The 24766-nt window shown below is 40.9% G+C and overlaps 1 long non-coding RNA gene across 1 annotated transcript in view; it reads right to left on the reverse strand.

Moving 5' to 3' along the window:
- LOC129048764 (uncharacterized) overlaps nt 1-24766 on the reverse strand; it is an 89248-nt gene that overhangs the window by 56878 nt on the left and 7604 nt on the right. The window contains exon 2 of the long non-coding RNA XR_008511362.1: nt 22486-22575. This is a non-coding gene — a long non-coding RNA (uncharacterized LOC129048764). The remainder of the gene's footprint in view (nt 1-22485; nt 22576-24766) is intronic.

Genomic DNA, 24766 nt, shown 5'->3' on the forward strand with positions numbered 1-24766 from the left:
CCTGTGCCTACATCCAGCCCCATCTATCGGCTTCAAGGAATATTTTAAGTCTTCACCTTCTCCAAGCTTCCTTCCTCCCTCATGCCCCCAACACCCTTATTCCCTCAGCACATTAATTCATGCCTTTGTTCATTATTTAATTATTTACTCTCTCCTCTACATATTCTGAATCTCTTCCTCTCAACTGACCTGCCTCAGGCCATACCATGGTGAAGGCACTCACGTCCTTTTTTTCTTTTTTTTTTTTTTGAGACAGTCTCACTCTTGTTGCCCAGGCTATAGTGCAATGGCACGATCTCGGCTCACCGCAACCTCTGCCTCCTGGGTTCAAGCAATTCTCCTGCCTCAGCCTCCTGAATAGCTGGGATTACAGGCACCTGCCACCATGCTTGGCTAATTTTGTATTTTTAGTAGAGACAGGGTTTCTCCATGTTGGTCAGGCTGGTCTTGAACACCTGACCTCAGGTGATCCATCCACCTCGTCCTCCCAAAGTGCTGGGATTACAGGCATGAGCCATCACGCCAGGCCCACACCCTATTTTAAAAGTCCCCCTTAACTCTATTCCACCCCCTTGTCTTCCTTTCACAAGCAGAGTTTTGAAAAAAAAAAAAAAAACCTATATCTCCAGCTCATTTCCCATTCAAACCAGTAAAGAGAAAGGATGTATGTCTGTATCCTACTATGTGATATATTTTTTTTTGCCAATTTTTTTGTATAGGCTTCTAGTGAGCAGAGAAAAATTGAAATAAGAAAAAGATAGGGATGGTATCTATAGGAAAGAAAATATAGACTTTCTCCCTGGTATACAAAAACACACAAAGAATAAATCATTGCTGAATATCTATGTACAAAGCACTCTGTTCTGTATTAGCTACTGGATTTTTGAGACAAGTTTCTTGTCCATAATATATTTCTGGCCAAAAATATAAATCCCACCACCAGAAACAAAACAAATTCTAAGGACAGACATTCTTAAAGTAGAACAATGTCAAACAATCTTCTAGTTTTTCAGCTCAGATAAGATGCTGGCAACAAAGAATTAGGAACAAAAACTGCTGCCAGGTGAATCCAAGATCTAATTATTTTATCATCAAAGGATAGTCAAGTAACATCTCCAATTCGAAGAAGGCTTAAAACACAGGACAGTTTGGGGCTTATTCCTTTGGGCTCATAGTGTCCTGTGGATCAGGTAGGACACCCAGCGGAACCACAATTTCCAGTTGAATGAACCTGTCCCAATTGCCACCTCCCTTCAGGAGGGGATTGTAATTCACTTCCTCGCCATTTTCTGGGGCCAAGGTACCACCCCCTGCATCTGAACACTTGGCCACTGTGTGAAGACAACTTGGAGTTGCATGAACAGGGGGAACATTCAGCATTGTTAAATGAAAGGATAAATGGGCGAATTGTATCTCTAGTGTCCAGAACATAGATGAAATTTTATGAATATTTCTTGAATGAATAAGTAAACTCACAACCCAATAGTCAGAATTCAGAGCAGTATTCCTGGCCCTACAGTTGTAACTCTAACCCTTCCCCACTCTAGACTCACATTCCCCTTCTTTCCCAGGCTCACCCCATCTTTTGGAAATATTTGAGGACTTGGCTGAAGGTGAAGACCATAAATTCATCTAGGATCGTTTCAGAGCCAAAAACAGGTAAAAGCAAAGAACTTGGATTGCCAACTCAGAGGTGTTGGTGGGAAATGACTGGCTCAGTGCCATGAAATGGTGCTGAACAGTTTCTCTTAGTTTTCAGTTTCTATCATGATTCATCCAACAAGTCATTATTGAAAAATCACTGTGAGCCAGACAGTATCCTACTCATTGGGTATAGAGCAATAAACATGCCAACAAAGGCCCGTGAATTTAGGGGTTTCCATGTTCTTTCATTCAGATGACAAGTATTAACTGAGAAGCCAGGCCCTTTACTGAGCACTGGGTGTACATTCCTGCCTCCATGAAATTTACGTTCTAATGGAGGAGAACCAGAAAATAATTAAATAAATAAATAACATATATAATATATTGGAAGGTGATCAATCTTGGAGGGGGTAAGAGGGGACTGAAGCAAGGAAAGGGGATAGGGAGTACAGATAGGGGATGCAATTTTAAATAGTGTGGTCAAGGTAGACCTCACTGAGAAAATGGTATTGAAGCAAAGTTCTGCAGGAAGGTGAGGGAGTAGGAAAATGGGAAAGAGCATTCCAGACAGAAGAAAGCAAATGTAATATCCCTGAGTTGGGAACACCCCTGGCATGTTCAAGAGGCAGCGAAGAGTCCAGTCTGGCTGAAGCAGGGCAAATGAGGAAGAGAGGAAATCATGTTGGGCCTTCTTGGCCATTGTTAAGACTTTGCCCTTTGCTCTGACTGAGATAGGAAGGCATCATAAGGTTGCTAACAGAAGAATAATGTGATGCAATCCGGTTTTTAACAGAACCACTCTGGCTGCTGGGAAAACAAACAAACAACAACAAATAAAACAGAGTATAGAATGGCAGAAAAGTGGTACGGTTGGTGTGGGGGGATAAATATCAGCATGCTTGTATGCTGATGGTTATGCTTGAGTGGAAAGGGAAAAATTGATGCTACAAGAAAAATAAAGGATGATTGCTGGAGACATGTTCCTGAGTAAGCAAAAGGGGAATGGCTCTAGTATCCAAGTGGTGGAGCTAAGAACACAGAGTGTTAACCAGTAGTCCCGGAGGAAGGCAGAATTTACGGGAACAGATAAACGTAAGTGGGTAAATGTGATGGTGGGAGCTTGTGCTATTTCTTTCACATTTGCCTCAATATTGCAGTAAAGCAGAAAGCAAGACCATCAGCAGAAAGTGAAGATGGAGCAGCAGGTACCACAAATTTGAGGAGAAAACAATCACTCATACATGAATGCATCTTTAAGTAATCTCTTGAAAAATGCATAAAACTGTACATGTATTACTAAATTCTTGGCTATAGATTTGGTTCCAGAAAAAAAAAAAAGACCAGAAAACATTTTTACACATACAGCATATGGAAAGCCATCTGAATACAACAACATGTACAAACGAAGTGATGTGATTTGGCATGTTTCCATGAAGCAATAAAAGCTGTAAGTAATTTCCCTAAATTCTATTGAGATTTGAATCAGGCAAATACCTCTTTATTACTGGAAGTCATCTGAACCTAGGTCATTGCATTAGGAGTGAAATACTGGAGTGTAAAACATGTGTCCAGTTGACATGTGTTAACCAATGTGAAACACTGGTGAAGGGAACATTATCGTAGGGTCTGTCTCACACCCACACTGAATCCAGCCACCAACTGCCTTTCTAACTGATTTATGTGTTCCCAAACGTTGGGAATCTGGAATTCTCAGGTTATATTTAACCCTCTCTTCTCCAGTAACAGCTCAACTAACAGTTCTACTACAGGAAAATATGCTTAGATTACACTCATTTCCACTACAAGATTTCACTAACTGAGTAAGACAATTTGAAGGTACAATATATAAAGAGTTAAGATGCCAGCCTGGCCAACATGGTGAAATCCTGTCTCTACTAAAAATACAAAAATTAGCTGGATGTGGTGGCACACATCTGTAGTCTCAGCTACTCAGGAGGCTGAGGCAGGAGAATCACTCGAACCCCAAAGGCAGAGGTAGGTTGCAGTGAGCCAAGATCACACCACTGCCCTCCAGCCTGGGCGACAGAGCAAGACTCTTGTCTCAAAAAAAAAAAAAAAGAGTTAAGGTGAATTAAAACCCAAAACATGTCATTCTATTCACTGTTTTTTAAACTTGCAATATTTTAAAGCATTACACCCTTCCTTGGTGTCTTGGAAGGCTGTCCTCCAGTCCAAGCTTTGATAATACCGTCCAGCATCCTATGGATGGTTGTTGATGTGCCAGTCCAGGCTTTGGAGAGCTAGTAACAAGGATAAGTAGACACCGCAGACCCCCACACACGGAGCACTTAACCAAGCAGAGGATGGGGGGAAGCCAGCAGTGCAAGGAGTGGGAAGAGGCCACAGTTCTTGTTCTCAGCCTTCAGCTCTCTGTGGACTTACCCATGGCCTCATCTTGGAAGCCTAGGAGGTTTGTCCCCAGATGGAGATGCTAAGCTTTAGAATATTTATCTATTACCCATTTTTACCTTCCTTTTTAACTCAGGCAATTTTCACTTTTTTAATATTTTGAGAAAATAAATGGCTTAATTGCATTATTTTTATTATGTTGTTTTATATATATAGTTAAATATCTTATTTAGGTATGATGGTTTTATCTTAGTGATATTTAACCTATCTTGTCCTTCCTATTTGTAACATTTTACCTGTTTAGTCATATTTAAAAGCCTGTATTTTTTATTTAATTTTGTCGTGACTTTTAATTCTCTTAACTACTTTCTATAACAGCTGTATTTGTTTTGTCTTTTTTTCCTTACCTAGTTGTAGTATTGCTTCTGCTTTGTTAGCATTGCCTAGTAGCTCCCCTATTTCTTCGAGTTTTAACAGCCACTGCCCATTCCCCTCCACATTCTCAAACTCCCAGCTAAACCCCTCAAGCCAGACAATTCATGAGATTTAACATCCACAATTCCTTCCTTGGACAATACATTTCCTATTCTAGCTGCACGTGCTTGCCCATAGGGAATATATTTGTGTCTCACACCGTGCTCCGTAGCATCCTTCTGCTAGAAGTTCTCTGAACTAGAATTCATGGTCTCTCCTGTATAAAATCAATGCATGGAAACAAGATCTGTGGAGAATCACCGTACAACAGGAGGAGGAGGGCAACACGAGGTTTCTTTTTCATTGTCCCCAAGCTTATTCTAGCAGGGGGGATCCCAATGTAACATCTCTCCAAAAAATGAACTACCTTAAAGACCCCACAAAACCTGAAGGTTTTTTGTTGTTGTTTTTGAAATGGAGTCTTGCTTGTCGCCCAGGCTGGAGTCTGATGGCGCGATCTTGGCTGGCTGCAGCCTCCGCCTCCAGGGTTCAAGCAATTCTCGTGCCTCGGCCACCGAAGTAGCTGGGACTACAGGCACTCACCACCATGCCCAGCTAATTTTTGTATTTTTAGTAGAGACTGGGTTTCACCATGTTGGCCAGGCTGGTCTCAATCTCCTGGCCTCAGGTGATCTACCTGCCTCGGCCTCCAAAAGTGCTAGGATTACAGGTGTGAGCCACCATGACTGGCCAAAACCTGAAGGTTTTTAAAAAACATAAACTCCCTCAACTTGCCTATAACTAATATGATTAATCTGCTTTCCAAGTTTGCTATAAAAAATTCTGTTCTTAAGTAGGTAACCCACAAGCCTTACTGAGTTTCAAGCTTCAAGAAGAAGTGAGTTATGCCAGGAATTATCCCTAATAAAAGTGTGGGTTTGGTTTGGTTTTAGTTTGTTTTTTTTCAGATAGATAGATGATTTATAAATAAAAAGATAGATAATAGATTGATTGATGTATAGATGATTGATAGATGGTAGGTAAATAGATGGATGATCAATAGATAGATGATCTATTGATTACATTCAGCTGTACTTTTGCTGGATCCCTTGAAGACCAGAATCTTATTAAGCAGCTGGAGTGTGCTGTGAACCCCAAAGCCTCACAAGAATGTATAAGCTGCCTCAATCCAACTAAAAAGATCACTCTTTCACAAGGGAGGCCACTCAGTTCGGAGAAAGGGCTGAGGCCAGACACCTGCACTCCTCTGCTTCATTCCCTCAAAGAAAGCAGGATGCCATTTTGGTTAAAGTTGAGTTTCTAAAAACAACCTGATAAATGATCAGGGCCTAGCCCATGTCCATGATTCCCCTAAACTTAGAGATATTTCACAAGTTAATTTTTCTACTTACATTTCCTGAAGAATGTGCTTAAATAAGAATCAGTCTCCCTCAGCCAGGCATGGTGGCTCACACCTGTGATCCCAGGACTTTGAGACGCCGAGTAGGGTAGATTGCTTGAGCTCAGGAGGTTGACACCAGACTGGTCAACACAGCAAGACCCTGGCTCTACAAAAAATTTTTAAATTAGCTCAGTGTGGTGATGTGTGCCTGTAGTCCCAGCTACTTGGGAGGCTGAGGTGAGAGGATCACTTGAGCCCTGGAGGTCAAGGCTGCAGTGAGTTGTGATGGTGCCACTGCACTCCAGCCTGGGTGAAAACCTCTCTCTCTCTCTCTCTCTTTCTCCCTGCTTCCTATTCATCAATTCCTTAACATTATCAATGTTATTTCCTTTCCTGGGAAAACATTTTGGGGCTTAGAGCTCAGCCTGTTTCTTACCTACACGTATTTAATAACTCCAACCTCCTGTACTTCCCTACTGCCATGGTTGTGCATTCTTCTCAGCTGGCTGGCTCGGGGCATAGAGGCTCCTATGTGCCTGCTGAACTGCTTGTCTTAAAGGCCCACAGGGTCTTCATCTTAAAGTGTTATGTCATGCCCTGCCTTATGTACCTCAGCACAGATGAACCACAGCTAGCCGGTTCTGATTCCCATCCTCAACCAGCAGTGAAAGACAAATTCGGCACTGGGCTTCATAAGGCTTACACTCAGGCCCAGGAGCACCCTCCAGGGAGCATGGCTCCTCACAGGCCCAGGAGGTTCTCAGGAGCATTCCATCAAGAAACAGATATTTTTCTCCTAGAATGTGATAGGACACCATCCTACTACCAAATATATTTTTGCATGCTTTAAGATATTATGCTACTGAGAAATCCATATTAAGAAAACAAGTTATCTTGTTTCCAATCATTGAAGCCTTTTTAATTTTCTTAGAGACAAAAATGAGAGAAAAGAGGGAATTAGCCTACCTAATTTACAGCCATGTGCAAGCGACTGTAACTCAGCTCCCAGGATCAGACGGCTGCTGCCACCCCCACAACCACCTCCTGGGAGGTTACTCTAGGGCCAGCAGCTGCCACTCCCTTACCTTGCAGTTGCTGCTTGGGATTGTTTTGCTCTCCTGAGGCTATGTCATCTGTGAATCAACAAACAGTAGCTGCAAGACGACAGCTGAGGAAAGAATGCCCAGACAAAATCTTCAGGATGAATGAAAATGTACAACTCCTCTGGATTTAATTCTCTGTAAATACGGTTCTTTTCCTCATGCTTATCTAATATCTATGTGGATTTTAAAATAAAATTCATAACACAAGGTCCCCCCACCCTCCAAAACAAAACCTCCCAGGATCATATTGTAATAACACCTGTTTACACCCACCTGATTCATATTTGTAATAAGTAGAGCATGATATGCCTCTCCAGCAAGGATGCACACTGTTCAGGTGCATGGCCTCTGGTAAATGTGGTATTTATCTCTGAAGATTGCAATGTCAAGACTGGCAACAGTCTTGACAGAGTTTTTCCTGAGACAGTGAGATAAGTTGGACCAAAAGGATTGTTTCCACGTGGCGTAGGCCACTTTTCTACAGAGTTATTTGGAGCTAAATGAAAAACCTCCTGTCAAATCTATACATTTCACCAAATATTGCTGAGTGACAGCCTAGCCTCTGGAATGTGGCTAGTGTAAATTTCACTTATTTCTCAATTTTACAGATTAATGTTTTGGACTTTCTAGTAGCTAGCCCTGGCTTATTTATTACCATTCTTGGGATGAATATTTTAGTCCATGTTGAAAACCACCATTTAAATTTCCTGTAATATATAAAGGGTACTTTCAAACAAGTGGGTTGGATAAGTAAAAATAAAAACTAGTAGAAAAAATAAGCAAAAGATATGAATAGACAGCTCAAAGAAAAACCAAATCTAAATGCCCAAGAACTATGTAAAAGTATGTGCAAATTCATTCATAATCAGGAAAATTAAAAGTAGCATAACCATGAGGTATTACTTCACACCCATCAAACTGCAGAACCTAAAAAAAACTCTTAACATTTGCATTCGGGGAGATATAAGGGACAATACTGAAATATATGGAGGGTGAATTTCGAAATTGATTACAGCGTTTAAGGAAAGCAATCTGGCAACATCTATGAAAATTAAAATATATATACTTATCAACTTCCCAATCCCACTCCCAGAAACCTACCCTATGTCAGGCAAACATGATAACACTACACTACGAAAACCTGCAGAAATCTACTATATGGAATAAAAGTGCCAAAATGTTAGGACACTGTGAAAGGCAGCGACTGCAAACAAAATGAATGTCCATCAATTGGGCTGAATTAATTGTGATATGCTCACAGAATACCACACAGTCATTCCAAAGGATGAACTAGAGCAATAGAAGATCTGGAGGAACTTCAGGAGCTACTGTTGAAGGAGAAAAGTCAGATGCCAGAAAAAGCATTTATAATATAATCTGTTCTCACTTTAAAAAATAATTTTAAAAAATCTTTATATGATGGATAGATAGAAATAATATACCTAGGCCAGGCGCGGTGGCTCACATCTGTAATCCCAACACTTTGGGAGGCCGAGGAGGGCAGATCACCTGAAGTCAGGAGTTCAAGACAAGCCTGGCCAACATGGTGAAACCCCATCTCTACTAAAAATACAAAAATTAGCCAGACATGCTGGTAGGTGCCTGTAATCCCAGCTACTCAGGAGGCTGAAGCAGGAGAATCACTTGAACCTGGGAGGCGGGGGTTGCAGTGAGCTGAGATGGCGCCACTGCAATCCAGCCTGGGGGATACAGCAAGACTCTGTCTCCAAAACAAAACAAAGCAAAACCAACAAAAACAGAAATAATAGACCTCTATAGAATTATATAAATGTGGATAAAAACATTAAAAAACGAGTCACTAGGCTGGATGCAGTGGCTCACACCCGTAATCCTAGCACTTTGGGAGGCCGAGTCAGGTGGACTACTTGAGGTCAGGGGTTCAAGACCAGCCCAACCAACATGGTGAAACCCCATCTCTACTAAAAATACACAAAATTAGCCAGGTGTGGTGGCGTGCACCTGTAATCTCAGCTACTTGGGAGGCTGAGGCAGGAGAATCGCTTGAACCCGGGAGGTGGAGGTTGCAGGGAGCCGAGATCATGCCACTGCGCTCCAGTCTGGGGGACAGAGTGAGACTCCATCTCAAAAAGAAAGCCAAAATAAAATAAAAAAGGACTCACTAGACATTAATATGGGTCATTTGAAATGGTTAAGGAACTGAAATGGGATATGAAAGTCTGGGATGGGTGGGATGACAGGTCTCCATGATAAAAACAGAATATATGATGTGATCTGGTTCATGAAAAATTTATATATAAATTAATATACATGTTTAATGTATAAACATATATTTAATGTATATGTATATTTTAAATAGGTGTGTGTATGTATATTTTTATATGTACTCCTAAAAAGATACATGAAAATAATGATCAACAAAAGGTGAATGATGGTTATCTCAGGATAGTGGAATTTTAGGTGAACTTGACTTTCTTTTTTTATTTTTATATGTAGCTTTAATTCTTTAAGATAACCATATGCCACTTACATTTTATATACATTTACTTACATATTATAGGTAAATAAATTTAGATGTATTTAGAAATATATTTTGTATTATCTAATTTATATTTTATATAAAATAAAGTTATTTAATTCTGAAAAAAACAACAAAATAAATAGGTCAATGAATGTTGTAAAGGAAAAAAGTCCCCTCTTCATAGCCCTTATAGTAAGGATTCTGAACTTATACTTACAGATAATTGCACTACTAAAACTAAGAGCTTATTAAACTAAATTGTGGAAAATGTCCCTGTTTTTTATTTATTTATTTATTTATTTTTATTTTTTTTTTTTTGAGACAGAGTTTCGCTCTTGTCGCCCAGGCTGGAGTGCAATGTGCGATCTCGGGTCACTCCAACCTCCGCCTCCCAGGCTTAAGAGATTCTCCTGCCTCAGCCTCCTGAGTAGCTGGGATTAGAGGCACCTGCCACCACACCTGGCTAATTTTGTATTTTTAGTAGAGATGGAGTCTTTGCCATGTTGGTCAGAACATGAACTCCTGACCTCAGGTGATCTACCCAACTCGGCCTCCGGAAGTGCTGGGATTATAGTCATGAGCCACCGTGCCCAGCCTGTTTTTTGTTTGTTTGTTTGTTTGTTTTTAATTAAATAGAGATGGGGTCTCACTATGTTGCCCAGGCTGGTCTTGAACCCCTGGGCTCAAGTAATTCATCTGCCTCAGCCTCCCAAAGTGCTGGGATTACAGGGGTGAACCCCTGTGCCTGGCCAGTTCCTGTTTTTGTAAGAATTTTTTTTTTTTAACTGGAAGAGCTGTTCCAATTGCCCTGCCTAGCTCCTACTAATAGATGTTAACCGCCTCAGCCTGAACCTGGCCACCAGTCTCGTAATTCATGTGAATACACTTCATACGCGAATAAAGTATAAGGTGACTATCCTTTGTCAGAGACCATTTAGTTTCTACCGCTGACTGTGTTACTCCTTTCATTAAAAAATTAGAAAAGAAAAATGTAAGACTGAGAATTGAACGCTTGCTTGAGAACCATGTTGCATTGTTTACCTTTTTGTTTTCCCTGAAGATGCCCTCACGAAGGTGTGGGTAGCAACTTAGAGGGCAGGATGACAAGAATTCTAGCTGAGCAGCAAGGAAGGGAAATAGAATAAATTAGTGTAGCTACCCATATTACCCTGCGTCATCAGGGTGTCCACCTTTAGAAGGGAGGTCAGCATCCCATTATCTGAAAAAGAGTGATGAGAACCAAGAGGTGAGGTCAGTGGGTACTAGGAGAAGGACAGAGGACAAAGGCCATTGTGTCTGGGGATTAAATGCCTGGCCCTTATTCCCAAGGGTCCTAATTCAGCACAAGGAAGGGAACAACTGTGTGGGGCAGCACAATGTGTGCAGAAGCTACCGCAGGCTGTTTCCTGCAAAAGAGGAACATTATACCTCAGCCAGCCATTGCCAGGACGTTGCAGGAGAGGGATCTCTGCCTGGCTAGTGCTTGGAGTCCTCACACACCAAGGCATTTGGTCACATTCAGACAATCACGAGTCTCACTTCAGGACATGTGTGAACCAACCACTGGGCAGAGAAGGAGATGCTCTCATGCCTGGATTTTGGAACCAGACAATGCTTCACTGGAGCAACTCCAGCAGGGAGAGAGTAGTGCGGGCATCTCGTTACAACTGTTTATGACTTGTAATGCCCTGTCATTTCCCTTTCCTTCTGGAGGCAGGAAGTGGCTCTGGGCCAAGCTGCTCGAGCTCAATATAGCCTCTGGTTATTTATGTTCACACGAAACCAGGATAGACACAAGTGGTCTCCTGACAAGTCAGATGACAACCTCCAGTGGTATGCGTTCCCGCCCTACTTCTTTCTAATTTATATGTTCATAATTTGAAATTAGTGTAGCTGACCTGGAAGATGTCCCCTGCCACAGAGAGTAAAGAGATAAGTATTCTCCTACATTATATTCATATGGTTTTCTTATGAACCAGGGCATGGAGTCCATAAAAAATTGATTCTTGAGTCTATTACCAGAGAGTCTCCATATAAGTTATGTTAAAGCTAAAAGTATATGTCTTTGATGGTCTCCAAAACTAAACTCCAAAGTTTAACATAAAGTAACTACTTACTGTAAATTAATTTGATTTGTTATCTAGAAGTACATTTTTCTCTTAATTTGTCCTGGAAAATATCCCAGAAAAGCAATCCCAAAATTCTGAAAACTGTCTCTTCCTCTTCATCAACTCCGTCACCTTCTGATTTTTAATGTTTCTTGATTGGACAATTTCAACAGCATTTACGAGTCTCTGTGCTTCTGATCTGTCTCCTCCTGGCTACTTCCAGTGAACCCATTCAGCTCTGTCACACATGTGTGAGAACATGCAGCTGTACAAGGAACACAGAACAGACTACCAAGGAGGCTGGATTTCAGCCCTGGAATTTATCCAAGCCACCTCCTATGCCCGTGTATTCCAATCTGATATGCTTTGCTCTTGTCTCTTCTGGGTCACTGACTCTAGTGCTGATGGTTCTTTGTGGACATCCTACCCCAGTTCAACCTCATTATCTCTCCTAGGCACAATCCTGATAGTCACTTAGTTCTAGCATTCTACTCCTAGCACTTTGGTCTAGGAGACTGGTCCCACACCGGCACTTCATTACCCAGTTGTTGGCTAGGGGAAGATCACTAATCCATCTATCTAATCTATTCTCTAAATTGAAGCTAGATTCTAATCTAGTTTCATATCTAATCCAGCCTCTAAATTGAAGCTAGGTTCTTCTTTCTTAAATTAAATGCTTATACTGTCTTTCCCCTGCTTAACCTTTTCCAGTGGCTCCTATGATCGGCAAGGTAAAGTTCAAACTCCCTATTGGCAAATACGGCAGTTCAAGTCCTTCCTGATGTTGCTCCAAACATCCCCTCCAGCTGACTCACAACTCCCCCATTACCAGAATGCATGACTTTTGTCTTCACCATTATGATATACTGGCATTTTCTCTGATGTATCACGATTTCCTACCTCTGATATTCCCCCTTTCTGGAATGCTCTTTCTTGTATTATTTACCAAGTAAATTCTAACTCAGTCTTCAAAATTAAATATAAATGTTTTCTTCTCCAGAAAACTTTTCTTTTTTCTCTTTTGAGACAAGGTCTTGCTCTGTTGCCCAGGCTGGAGTGCAGTGGTATGAACATGGCCCACTGCAGCCTTAACCTTCCCGGCTCAAGCAATCCTCCCACCTCAGCTTTCTGAGTAGAGCTGGGACCACAGATGCACACCACTATGCCAGGTTAATTTTTATATTTTTTGTAGAGACGGGGTGTCCCTTCACTCCCAGGCTGGGCTTGAACTCCTAGGCTCAAGTGATCCTCCCACCTTAGCCTCCCAAAGTGCTGGGATTACAGGTACGAGCCACCTCGCCTGGCCTTTTCTTGATTTCTGTCAGCAGAACCTACCAGTTCATTCTTGATGGTCCTACAGGGCCTTCCGAACTTGTTGTATATCACAGTCATCATTTGTTGTTAATGTTTGTCTTCTCACTAAACCACAGACTCTAAGGAAAGGACTGTCCTTTGTTAATCTTAAATTCTGAATTCCTAACATAATATCTTGCCCAGCATAATTGTTGAATGAAGGAAACTAACAATTGAATGAATGAAAATTCGAGTAGATCTAAAATACATTCCTGGGAAAATTTTAATGTTACCTTTGGATTAATAACTTTTCAGAGTTGAGCAATATCTTTGATTTCTTAGTAGCGAAAGAGAAGGCGAAGCATGTATTCTACAGTCTGTGACCAACATTGTGAGAGAGGTCACAATTGTTTCTCTGGGACACATTCTCCAGGAATTCTGAAATAGAAGAGGTTGTGATGGGAAAGAAGGGAAGAAAAAGAAAGAATTTCAAAAAGTCAGTGACTTATGGTTTTGCTAGATAAAAAAGGAAAATGTTTGCTTTGATATCATTTTCAAATATATGAACTACTAGCCAGGTGCGGTGGCTCATGCCTATAATTCTAGTGCTTTGGAAGGCCGAGGTGGGAGGATCACTTGAGCCCAGGAGCTCAAGGCTGCAGTGAGCTATGACTGCACCACTGAGCTCCAGCCTGGGTGACAAAGTGAGATCCTGACTCAAAAAAAAAAACCATATATATATATGTATTATATATATAAAATACATATATAAAATATATATTTTACATATATATTATACATATATATATATGTTACCAGAAAGGAAACCATAACTAACAAATATTGTACAAGTTAGGAGAGAAGGAGTATTTGTGTCTGGTAATATAAAGCTGTGTAAGTGATACTATGAGGGCCCATCATTCTGGCAGGCAGGCAGAACATTGGCTAGGAAGAGGTGATGTCATAGAATTGTCATTATTAATAGATTTCTACAAAGTGTTCATAATTTTTTATGGTCATTGTTTCTTTCTTTTTTTTTTTTTTTTTTTTTTTTTTTTTTGAGAGGGAGTCCCACTCTGTCGCCCAGGCTGGAGTGCAGTGGCGTGATCTCGGCTCACTGCAAGCTCTGCCTCCCGGGTTCATGCCATTCTCCTGCCTCAGCCTCCCAAGTAGCTGGAACTACAGACGCCCGCCACCACGCCCGGCTAATTTTTTGTATTTTTAGTAGAGATGGGGTTTCACCGTGTTAGCCAGGATGGTCTCGATCTCCTGACCTCGTGATCTGCCCACCTTGGCCTCCCAAAGTGCTGGGATTACAGGCGTGAGCCACCGCGCCCAGCCTGTTTCTTTCTTAACGATGGGAAAAATAATATTTTTTGTGTGCGGCATCAGAGAATAGAATCTTGAGATCTGTTTACAACTTACTTAACTGATGTGTGTGCTTTTGACGGCTCTACTTCTTTATTTATTCGTTTTTATGCTGAAAAGTTAGATGGGGAAGAATAGTCCCCCAAACCCCACATTCCACATCTCATAGATGCTGTACTTATGATTCTCTGATCCATTTCCAGGTAGAGGTAGAAATAATCATCCAAGATGTACTGAAAGGTTTTATATATTAATAATAGGATGACAATCTGACCTCTACTGTTTTTATTTTCAAAGCATGGTTCGATCTCAACCAGCCACAAAGACCACTGATGCATCAGTCCCTGGACGGGGCAGGCAACCTCAACATTACCCACCTCCTACCCAGCTTCCATCAGCCTTCCTGAGAGTGGTATTATTGAGACATTCTCTTTTATGACATGCAATCCCTCTCTTCTTCTAGGTCCTATATTACAGCCTCGAATCTAATCAAACTGTCAAATGAGATGTCTATCAACAAAATCTGCAAGAAATAGTCATAGAAAATTTACCATTTGACTTCCTATTAAAAAATCACTGGAATCATTAATAACTACTCCTTACATAAGGTTTCAAGTGTAACATTTCTGTAAAACAAAAAGAGAGAGAAAAAGAATACAGGACTAGGAAAGTCTTCACTACCCTAAAAGAAATTGTGTGTGCTTCCTCTTTCTTAATAAGGGTAAGTCAAAATTGCAGCCCAGAAGCCTGCTGACTTCTCTGGGTTCTCCCAGCCCTATTCACAGTAGAAGTTCTGCCTCACCATTATCAGGCAACATGGCCACTCCAGCCCTTACTTGCTGTCTCTTAAGTCCACATTTCCATCTCCTTGCTTTTCTTCTATTTTTCTTAAGCCTTTAAGTCTTGCTCTTTGATTCATTCATGCAATAAATGTATTGAAATATACTGAGAGTCCACTACGTATTAAGTATTATGCTGTGTACTAGAGATTATGAATAAGACAGAAACAATCATGGAGTTTGCAATTTAAGTGAGGTTTAGCTGTTTTACAAACCATGATTTTTCTGTTGAAATTCCAGGCTTTGTACAGCTCAGTTAGTCCCCAGTATTGGTCCTCCTGGGCCAGAGGCCCCTGCAGACATTAATTACGTGCCCATCAAGGAGCTGAACAGCAAGGTGATGAAAATCGAAGTTCTACTCATTTGCAACCTCCTGCTAAGGGGCAGATTCTGCCAAAGGCTACTGACTTTTGAGGATGTTCTAATTCCCCTGACATGATCTTTGTCTACCTCTTCACCCACTCTGCTCCTTGCATGCTCTACTTAGTACTTAATTATCCCATTTCCCTGATCACGTTGTCTTTCAATTTTTTATGTCCTTGCAAATGCTGTTCCCTTTTACCCTTCCTTTGCCAACTCATCCATCTGGCATACTCCCATTTATCATTCAAATTACTGCTTAGGACACCTTCTCTTAGATGCCTGCTGGCATCTCCTCTATTCTTTTCCTCCTTCCCCAAAGTAATCCCTCCCTCTTCTGTACTGGAATGGTAGAGTGCAACAGTTTCTAGCTTGGTTTCCAAAGTCAAATTCATCTGAGTTCATCTCCTGGATGTACCACTTAGTCACTATGTGGTCTTGAACAATGTGTATAATCTTTCTGGGTCTCAGTTTTGTGATATGCAAACTTTCCTGATAGACAGTAATACTATCTATCCCATAGGATTGTTCAAATTAAATGATATAAAGAATACACTACTTAGAACAGATTCAGACACATAGGAAGCAATTTTACCATTGGTCATATGACATTAGGTTACAGTTATTTATTTAGGTTCACTCTATCCCACTAGAATGGCAGCTCCTTAAGAGTAAGAACCATGTTTTATTCATCACAGGGCACAGCATACAGTAAATGTAGGTTCTGAACTGAACCTAATAATGGTATAAAATATGTATATCATAATTCATTGCAATTCAAATGCAAGGAATTTTAAATAACAACTCATAGGGACAGCTGTGCTAACTGCAATTAGAGATCACCCTGTTCCCATGGCCTTTTAAAAACTTCCTGTTCCTATATGGCTTAACATCCATCATTCTACAGTTATCTCTCAAATGCCTGCTAGGTGCCAAAGCAGTGGAGCTACCTTAGTGAACGTTGGCAGCCTGCGCCTCCAGAAAAGAAACGAACAAGTAAACCAGCTCTATTAGTCCATTCTCGCATTTCTATAAAGAAATGTCTGAGACTGGGTGATTTATAAAGAAAAGAGGTTTAATTCACCCACAGTTCCACAGGCTGTACAGGAAGCATGGCAGCATCTCCTTCTGAGGAGGCCTCAGGGAGTTTTCACACATGGCAGAAGGCAAGGAGGGAGCAGGAATCTTACATGGCAGGAGCAGGACTGAGAAGGAGTGGGGAGGTACTACACGCTTTTTTTTTTTTTTTGAGATAGAGTCTCGTTCTGTCGCCAGGCTGGAGTATAGTGGCGCGATCTCGGCTCACTGCAACCTCCGCCTCCCAGGTTCAAGGATTCTCCTGCCTCAGCCTCCCGAGTAGCTGGGACTACAGGCACCCTCCACAACACCCAGCTAATTTTTGTATTTTTAGTAGAGACGTGGTTTCACCATGTTGACCAGGATGGTCTCGATCTCTTGACCTTGTGATCTGCCCACCTCGGCCCCCCAAACTGCTGGGACTACAGGCATGAGCCACCGCGCCCACCCTACACACTAACAACCAGATCCAACAGTAACTCACTCAACTATCATGAGAACAGCGCCAAGGGAGTGGTGCTAAACTATTCATGAGGAACCACCCCCGTGATCCAATCACCTCCCACCAGGCCCCACCTCCAACACTGAGGATTACAATTGAACATGAGATTGGGGTGGGGACACAGATCAAACTATAGCTACTGTAACTGCCCAATGGGTCCACCTGGCCCGCTGCCTAGACAGAGCCAATTTATCAAGACAGGGGAACTGTAATGTTGAAAGAGTAATTCACACAGAGCCAGCTGTGCAAGAGACCAAATTTTATTTTACTCAAATCAGTCTCCCCGAGCATTCAGGGATCAGAGTTTTTAAAAATAATTTGGCGAGTATGGGCTCGGATAGTGAGGAGTGCTGATTGGATGGATTGAAGATGAAATTATAGGGGGTCAAAGTGAGTTCTTTCTTGCTGACTTCTGCTCCTGGGTGGGATTGCGGAACTGGTTGAGCCAGATTATTTGTAGGTCTGGGTGGTGTCATCATCTGCTGCATAGGAATGCAGGGTCTGCAAAATATCTCAAGCACTGATCTTAGGTTTTGCAACAGCGATGTTATTCCCAGGAGCAATTTGGGGAAGTTCAGCCTCTTACAGCCAGAGGCTGTATGGCATGGCATAATTTCTAATTTTGTAGCTAATTTGTTAGTCTTACAAAGGCAGACTGGTCCCCAGGCAAGAATGGGTTTTTCGGGAAAGGGCTATTATCAATTTTGTTTCAAAGTTTAAACTATAAACTAAATTCCTTTCCAAGGCTAGTTTGGCCTACACCCAGGAATGAACAAGGACAGCTTAGAGGTCAGAAGCAAGATGGAGTCGGTTAAGTCTGATCTCTTACACTGTCATAATTTCCTCAGTTATGATTTTTGCAAAGGTGGTTTCATTACCAGCTTATACCATAAAGTCCTGCTGGGAGTCACAGTGGGATACCATGCAAAATGCTGTGAGAAAACTTCAGAGAAGCAACTAACCAATTTTTGGAGTCCAAGAAAGGAAATCCTGCTAGAATTAGGAGACCATAGTCTTTTTGAAGTGTACCCTTTACCCACTTACCCACTAAGTGATCAACCTGATGCCCAGAGGCACCCCTTGTCCAGAGACATCCTGTGCTAACTTGTTCTTGCATTGCTATAAAGAAATACCTCAGACTAGGTGATTTATAAAGAAAACAGGTTTAATTGGCTCAGGCTTCTGCAGGATGTAGAGGAAGGATGCATCTGCTCAGCTTCTGGGGAGGCCTAAGGGAACTTTTACTCAAGATAAAGGTGCAGCCAGGAGGAGGCACGTCACAGGCAAAGACAGGAGCAAGAGAGAAAGTGGGGGGAGGTGCAAAACACTTTTAAAGGACCAGATCACTCAAGAACTCAAGCACTACTGAGAGGACAGCACCAAGTCATCAGGGATCCACCCACATGACTCAAACACCTCCCTCCAGGCCCCACCTCCAACACTAGGGATTACATTTTAACATGAGATTTGGTGGGGACGCATACTCAAATTATATCACACACTTATGTTACTATTAAGGACAGATTCTGAACAGCAGTGCCTTAGGGTCTTGGACAACTCTAACTTCCTTACAGCATTACTCCCGGAAGGATATTCAGCCCTTAGAAGCTGATATAGTTAAAGGCAAATAGATTGTAAAAACCATAAAATGCCTGGGGCCATGCTAACTAGAGCTCTGAGGCCTCTGAGAATTGACTGCAGTACATCTTCCTGTCTTATGCAACCACATGTCTCTTCTTAGAAGGATCCAGGTTTTTTCAAATCACCCGTTAAAATTATTCATCCATAAATTATTTTTATTATGATCTAAAAGGCTTTAATTCTGTTTGATGTAATCCGTGCTTTACATACAAAACATTCTGAGATAATCTCTGAGTTATTTCATCAATTTATTAGACATCTACTGAGGTGCCATGATCATTATCACAAACCGAAGGGTTTTCATATCTTGACTTTTTAAATTCTTTGTCTCCAATCTTAATTATCACACACTCAATTTTCCCACACCTGTAGGTTTATTTATATAGTGAAGTAATTTGGGGAAGGGTATAAATACACTGAAGAATGCAAAAGTCAACAGAATCCTTCATCAGACTTTTAAATGGCTTCTGGACATAGCTCAACTGACTCCATTCTGGAACTTCCAAACTGTATAGCAGGGGCCCCTTCCTTTATCTGAGCATCACACTAGGGCATGCTCAGGACAGTTCTCTTTAATTCATATTTTTTTTTCTTTCCATGTCAACTACAGTACTTTGCCCCTGCTATCACTAACAGAATATAATTCCAGGTGTTGAATTTGAGTTCATTGGTAAAGGTTAAGGGCTCTGATTGTCTGGCAGAACTAAGTTTGAATTTTAACTCAGCCACTGACTAGCTGTGTGACCTTGGGAAATTTACTTCACATCTCTAGACCTAGTTTCCTTATCTGAATAGAGTGGTTATAAAGATTGCATGAGATAACATATGTGAAAAGCTTAGATCATTTTAATAACCAAGAATCTTTCTGTTTTACATGTATTAACTCATTTATCCCTTACAAGATGACCATCCCATGGGACACTTAGGGATATTTGTCATGTCACTATTTTACAGGGAGTTCATATCTCCCCTACATGGTACATTCTGTACCTCCCAGTCACAAAGATGAAGGCCAGCTTTCTTACCAAGGCCAGCCTTGAGGTGCTACTAGCTCCAGGCATACAGCCCTCAAACCCTTCTAAATGGAGCTTTTAACATGCTCCACGCAGCTGTTTCCCTGAGATAGGCAGCCTGCAGCTCTTTGCACTAGCTGCAAACATGTCTCTGCATTTTAGTCCAACAGAGCTGGCTTTGCTGACATCAAGGACGTGGTGCAAAGCACAGCTCTTTAGTTTCCAAATGAATGAAAATGACATATTGAAAGCGGGGCTGGCCACAGTATCTAGCTAGAAAACAATAATGACTCACAGGAAAGACAAAGACTGAGTAAGCACCAACGAAAGGCCACTCATCCCTTCATTAACATTACTGGGGAAAATATGGTCTCACTATGGAACAACCAAAAACATACGGACAAAAATCTCCTGGGCTTTTGAGCATAGTCTAATTCCCATCTGGCTTATAAATTTCCTAACTTCTAAATTAATTACACTAGGAGTTGGAAGAGAATAAACAGTGGCCATAGATATTAGAAATTTTTACATGTGGCATGTATCTGCATCACGACTAGCATTGCTAATCAATTGTGAAATGACTATTACGTAGCTTTGATAAGAGAGTTTCTTATTAGTCTAGATATTGGACTACAAAAATAGTCCACCAGCAACAAAAAGAAATTGAATCTTCTTTACTACATCTGTATATTGTCAGAGGTCCAGACAGAAATCTAAAAAATATATAAGAATAAATAAAATATTTATTGTGATACTCCTTCCTTGTTTAATATATTATCATGATAATACATGTCTTAATGCTATATAATTTTGGCATATCTTAAACATAAAAGTGTCCAATTGATTCATTATTTTTATGGCTAATTATTCAATATATTAACAATTATATTTGTGCAACAAAAAACATATCTTGATTTTTAATGCTGGTAAATGTTAGGATTTTGAAGTAAAAATACTATTTACATAATATTCCTGAGAAAAATTATTTAGGTAAAAGGCTCTTGTGAATCACTTTCTTGGGGACCTTGCAGGAATTACCAACAAAAATTGAGAGCCATAAAGGAAATGTCTAAAATATTAGAGGCTGTGTGTCAAAATATCTTGTATTAACTAAATCAAGGGCTTATTAACAGAAGACAAACCTTGTATATATTTTTAATGTTTTTGGCTCCCCAGCATCTAAGCCCCTTCGCTATGCATGAGAAACCTCATGAGGCAGAGCCCACCTCCCACTCTAGAAGCTGAACATTCTAAGTACTAGCTTGCCTGGCCTCTCTTGCAGCTAGGATGCTGGCATGTGGCTTTGAGTCATCTGATTGGATGCATTCCCCTCACATTTTGAACACAGAGCTCATGACCAAAGAAGGAGGAACCTCAAGGAGTCCATTCTGGCAAGGGTAATAGCAGGGACAGAAGCTATATTCATTTTGCAGAAGCAGCAAGCATAACAATTCTAGTGGCCACCTCCAGTGCCAGCATCAGGCTAGAGGTAAGACAAGCTGTGGTGTCAGTGCCTATCGGCAGAGGCGTTGATATCTTCCTGGAATACTTCTGTTGCATGTTAGTCATAGTGCCAGGCTCCACAGCCTCCAAGCTCAGTTCTCCAGCACTTCTAGAGACTGTCAGGCATACCAATATTCTTTAATAAATTCTATCACATGAGACCAGAATCCTGATTATTTCATTGTTTTTACTTTAGAAAATATTGGACTTTTTTTAAAATAAAAAATGAACAAAATGTTCAATATTTATTTTTAAAACTATTTACTCCAGCTATATATTATAGCTTGGGGAATGAGGTAGTTTCTCAAGCAAGCCAAGGTAATGCATAGGCTAATTAGTTAAGAGAGAAAAGGACACAGAAACACAAGTTTTGCAATGGCAAGGCAATTGTCAGCCTTGAGATTGCAAAAACATGTGCTGTGAGTTTGGGGTATTCTCACTTTAAATCCCAGAATGTAGTTTCCAGGAGGCAATGACTGTGTATTAACATGCAATGTGCATCAGCATTTAACTGTTTTCTCTTACCTCTGCAGTCCTCATACCATACTGTGGCTTCTAGCCTGTTCTCTCTCCTCAGCTGACTGGCCTACTGAGGGGGCATGGCTTTGGGAGAAATTCCCAACCACTGAGAACATCTTGGAAATCCTAAGTCGGGCTGGGGGCAGTGGCTCACGCCTGTAATCCCAGCACTCTGGGAGGCTGAGGTGGGCAGATCACCTGAGGTCAGGAGTTCAAGACTAGCGTGGTCAACATGGTGAAACCCCGTCTCTACCAAAAATACAAAAATTAGCTGGGTGTGGTGATGCACACCTGTAATCCCAGCTGCTTGGGAGGCTGAGGTGGGAGAATCTCGTGAACTTGGGAGGTGGAGGTTGCGGTGAGCCGAGATCACGCCACTCACTCTAGCCTAGGCAACAGAGCAAGACTGTCTCAAAAAAAAAAGAAAAAAAGGAAAGACTCCTAGTTCAACCTTCTGGCCCCATTGAACTTGCTCTCATTTTATTAATTCTCCTTCCACTTTCTTGTCATTAAGTTGTATTAAGTCTTGTTTCCTTAATACAATTTTGCTTCTTTAAAGAAGATCCTTGACAATATATTGTACACAGTACTTGAAAATGGCTAAGAGAGTAGATTTTAAATGTCTCACCACAAAAAAATAAGGTGAGATAATGCATATGCTAATTAGTTTGATATAGTCATTCCACAATATATACAAATATCAAAATATCACATTGTACACCATAAATATATATAATGATTGCCAATAAAAATAATTAATTTCTTAAAAAAGGAGAGTCTTGGCTAGTCTACTGCATTTCAACCTAATTCTTAGGAAATAAAATCATACCAGTGACTTGTGCATGTGTAGACCGTTCTGGCTGGAGTCGGCCAAATATTATCTCTCACTAGCATTAAGGAATTTCTTCTTCCTATAATTCTGAAAGAAAAGAAAACCATCTGAGAAAATTATATCCATCCTATTCCCAGAGAGTAGTGCCACTTTAGCAAAGTATCTTAACAAAGGGTTTTTAACAATTAACTTAATAATTCCATTTAAAAATGTTTCTCTTAGTAAGTTAAAAGGTTATTCAGGACGTGGATGATTCAGGATGGTTGTGTTTTAAAAAAGTGCTTTCCAAAGCAAACATCTATGACATTTTGAACATATCTTTTTTTTTGGAGATGGAGTCTCGCTCTGTCACCCAGGCTAGGAGTGCAGTGGCATAATCTCGGCTCACTGCAACCTCCGCCTCCCAGGTTCAAGCAATTTTTCTACCTCAGCCTCCCAAGTAGCTGGGATTACAGGCGCCTGCCACCACGCCCTGCTAATTTTTGTATTTTTAGTAGAGATGGGAGTTTCACCATGTTGGCCAGGCTGATATCGAACTCTCAACCTCAGGTGATCTGCCCACCTTGTCCTACTGAAGTGCTGGGAGCCACCGCACCCAGCTGCATTTAGAACATATCTACTTATTAAAGGAGAAGCCAAGCAGTAGAGAAATTCACTAACTTATTCACAGTACACAGCTGGTCCCAACTGGAACTGCATAGTTGGGACTCAAAACCAGGCATTAGACTTCAAACCTCATTCTTTTCCTCAACATAACTATGCATGCCACATCCAGAGCCAAGAGCCATTTCTAAGGGAAGCTGTTCCATCTGGAGCCCCAAGGGCAGCCCTAACCGACCATGGTGGTTTTGTTTTACCCCTCTCTGGTCTCCACGGATTGAACAGGATTGGGTAACTGACCCCAAAAAAAGCCAATCCACAGATTGGTCAGCAGCCTGTAGGATGGCCTGGCACAAAAACTTTTGACTCAACAGAGGTGATCTGAGTCAACCAGATTCTAACTGACTCTTGTTGCTTCTAATCAAGAGACTCCAGTTGACTCAATCTTTCTGGAGATAATTGTATACACTGTTCTGATTAACTGATTGCGTAGAATAACCTTGTTCAACTTTCTATTTCACCACTCTTAGGAAAACATGTCCTAACAGAACAAGATATTACATGTTTGGAAGTTCCCAATCTTCTTAACTTCTGATAAACATTTTTCTTTTAGAAATACTTGCTCCTTTGATTCCTTGGCTCCACACAGTCTTGGTCCTCTATTTTTTGGTGCCTCCTTCCTCTATGTTCTAGGTAATATGCTGAGTGTTTTACATAAATTATTTTATTGAAGGCTCATGACAATCCCATAAGGTAAACACTATCCTCATTTTACAGATGGAGAAAGCGAGGCACAGGGAGATACTGTTGGTTTGGATCAGGGTTGTGGTAGAGAAGGGAAGAGGACAGATTACAGATATATTTTGAAAGCAGAACCAACAAGGCCCGGTTGCTGAATTAGATGTGGAAGTGAGGGAAGGGAAGAATCAAGGATGATGCTTAAGTAACGGGGTGAATTGTGCTGCCATTTGTCCAGCCTACTGCTCATCTCTAATTGGATATTCCAGAAGCATCTCAAGGTCAACATGTCTAAAACTGAATTCATCATTTTTTTTCCACAAGACCTTCTCTTTTTCAAATATTTTCTTCTTCAAAGAATTTCATCATCACTGTTATTAGTGGCAAGTACTTTATAGAAAGGGATACAAATGAGAGAAACAATAAAAACTATAATAAACATTTTTCTAGAATTTCAAATTGTTTTCTCCCAACTTTTTCTTTTGTTTACTAGGCTTTTAGCTCCCTCATTTAACCATAAGCTTCTCTGGAACAGAGCTTGTGTCTGTAATTAGACCTAACATTGATTATTTTCTAAATGTCATGGTTTGTGCTAAGCCGTGGCTGCATCACCCACGTAACTCTCCTAACAACCATGCCTCATGAGGTTGTTAAGAATAAGGTTAGACTGCCTGAGTTCAAATCCTGTCTCTGTTGTGTGATTTGGGACAAGTTATTCAACTTTTCTGTGCCTTGGTTATCACATGGTATAACCAAGAGTATAGAGTATAGAGTAAAGACATGTAACCCAGATAGATGAGATCAAAGAAGGCTTTCTAGAATGGAATGAAATGCCGAGTTAAATCTTCATTTGCAGAGCTATTAGGGGAAAGGTTTTGCAGGCAGAGAGAGCAGCTGATGTGAAGGCCAGGAAGTAAAGTGAAACATGGAGCTTCTGATA

This window comes from Pongo abelii, chromosome 9, assembly GCF_028885655.2.
Source record: "Pongo abelii isolate AG06213 chromosome 9, NHGRI_mPonAbe1-v2.0_pri, whole genome shotgun sequence".
NCBI classification, from domain to species: Eukaryota; Metazoa; Chordata; class Mammalia; order Primates; family Hominidae; genus Pongo; species Pongo abelii.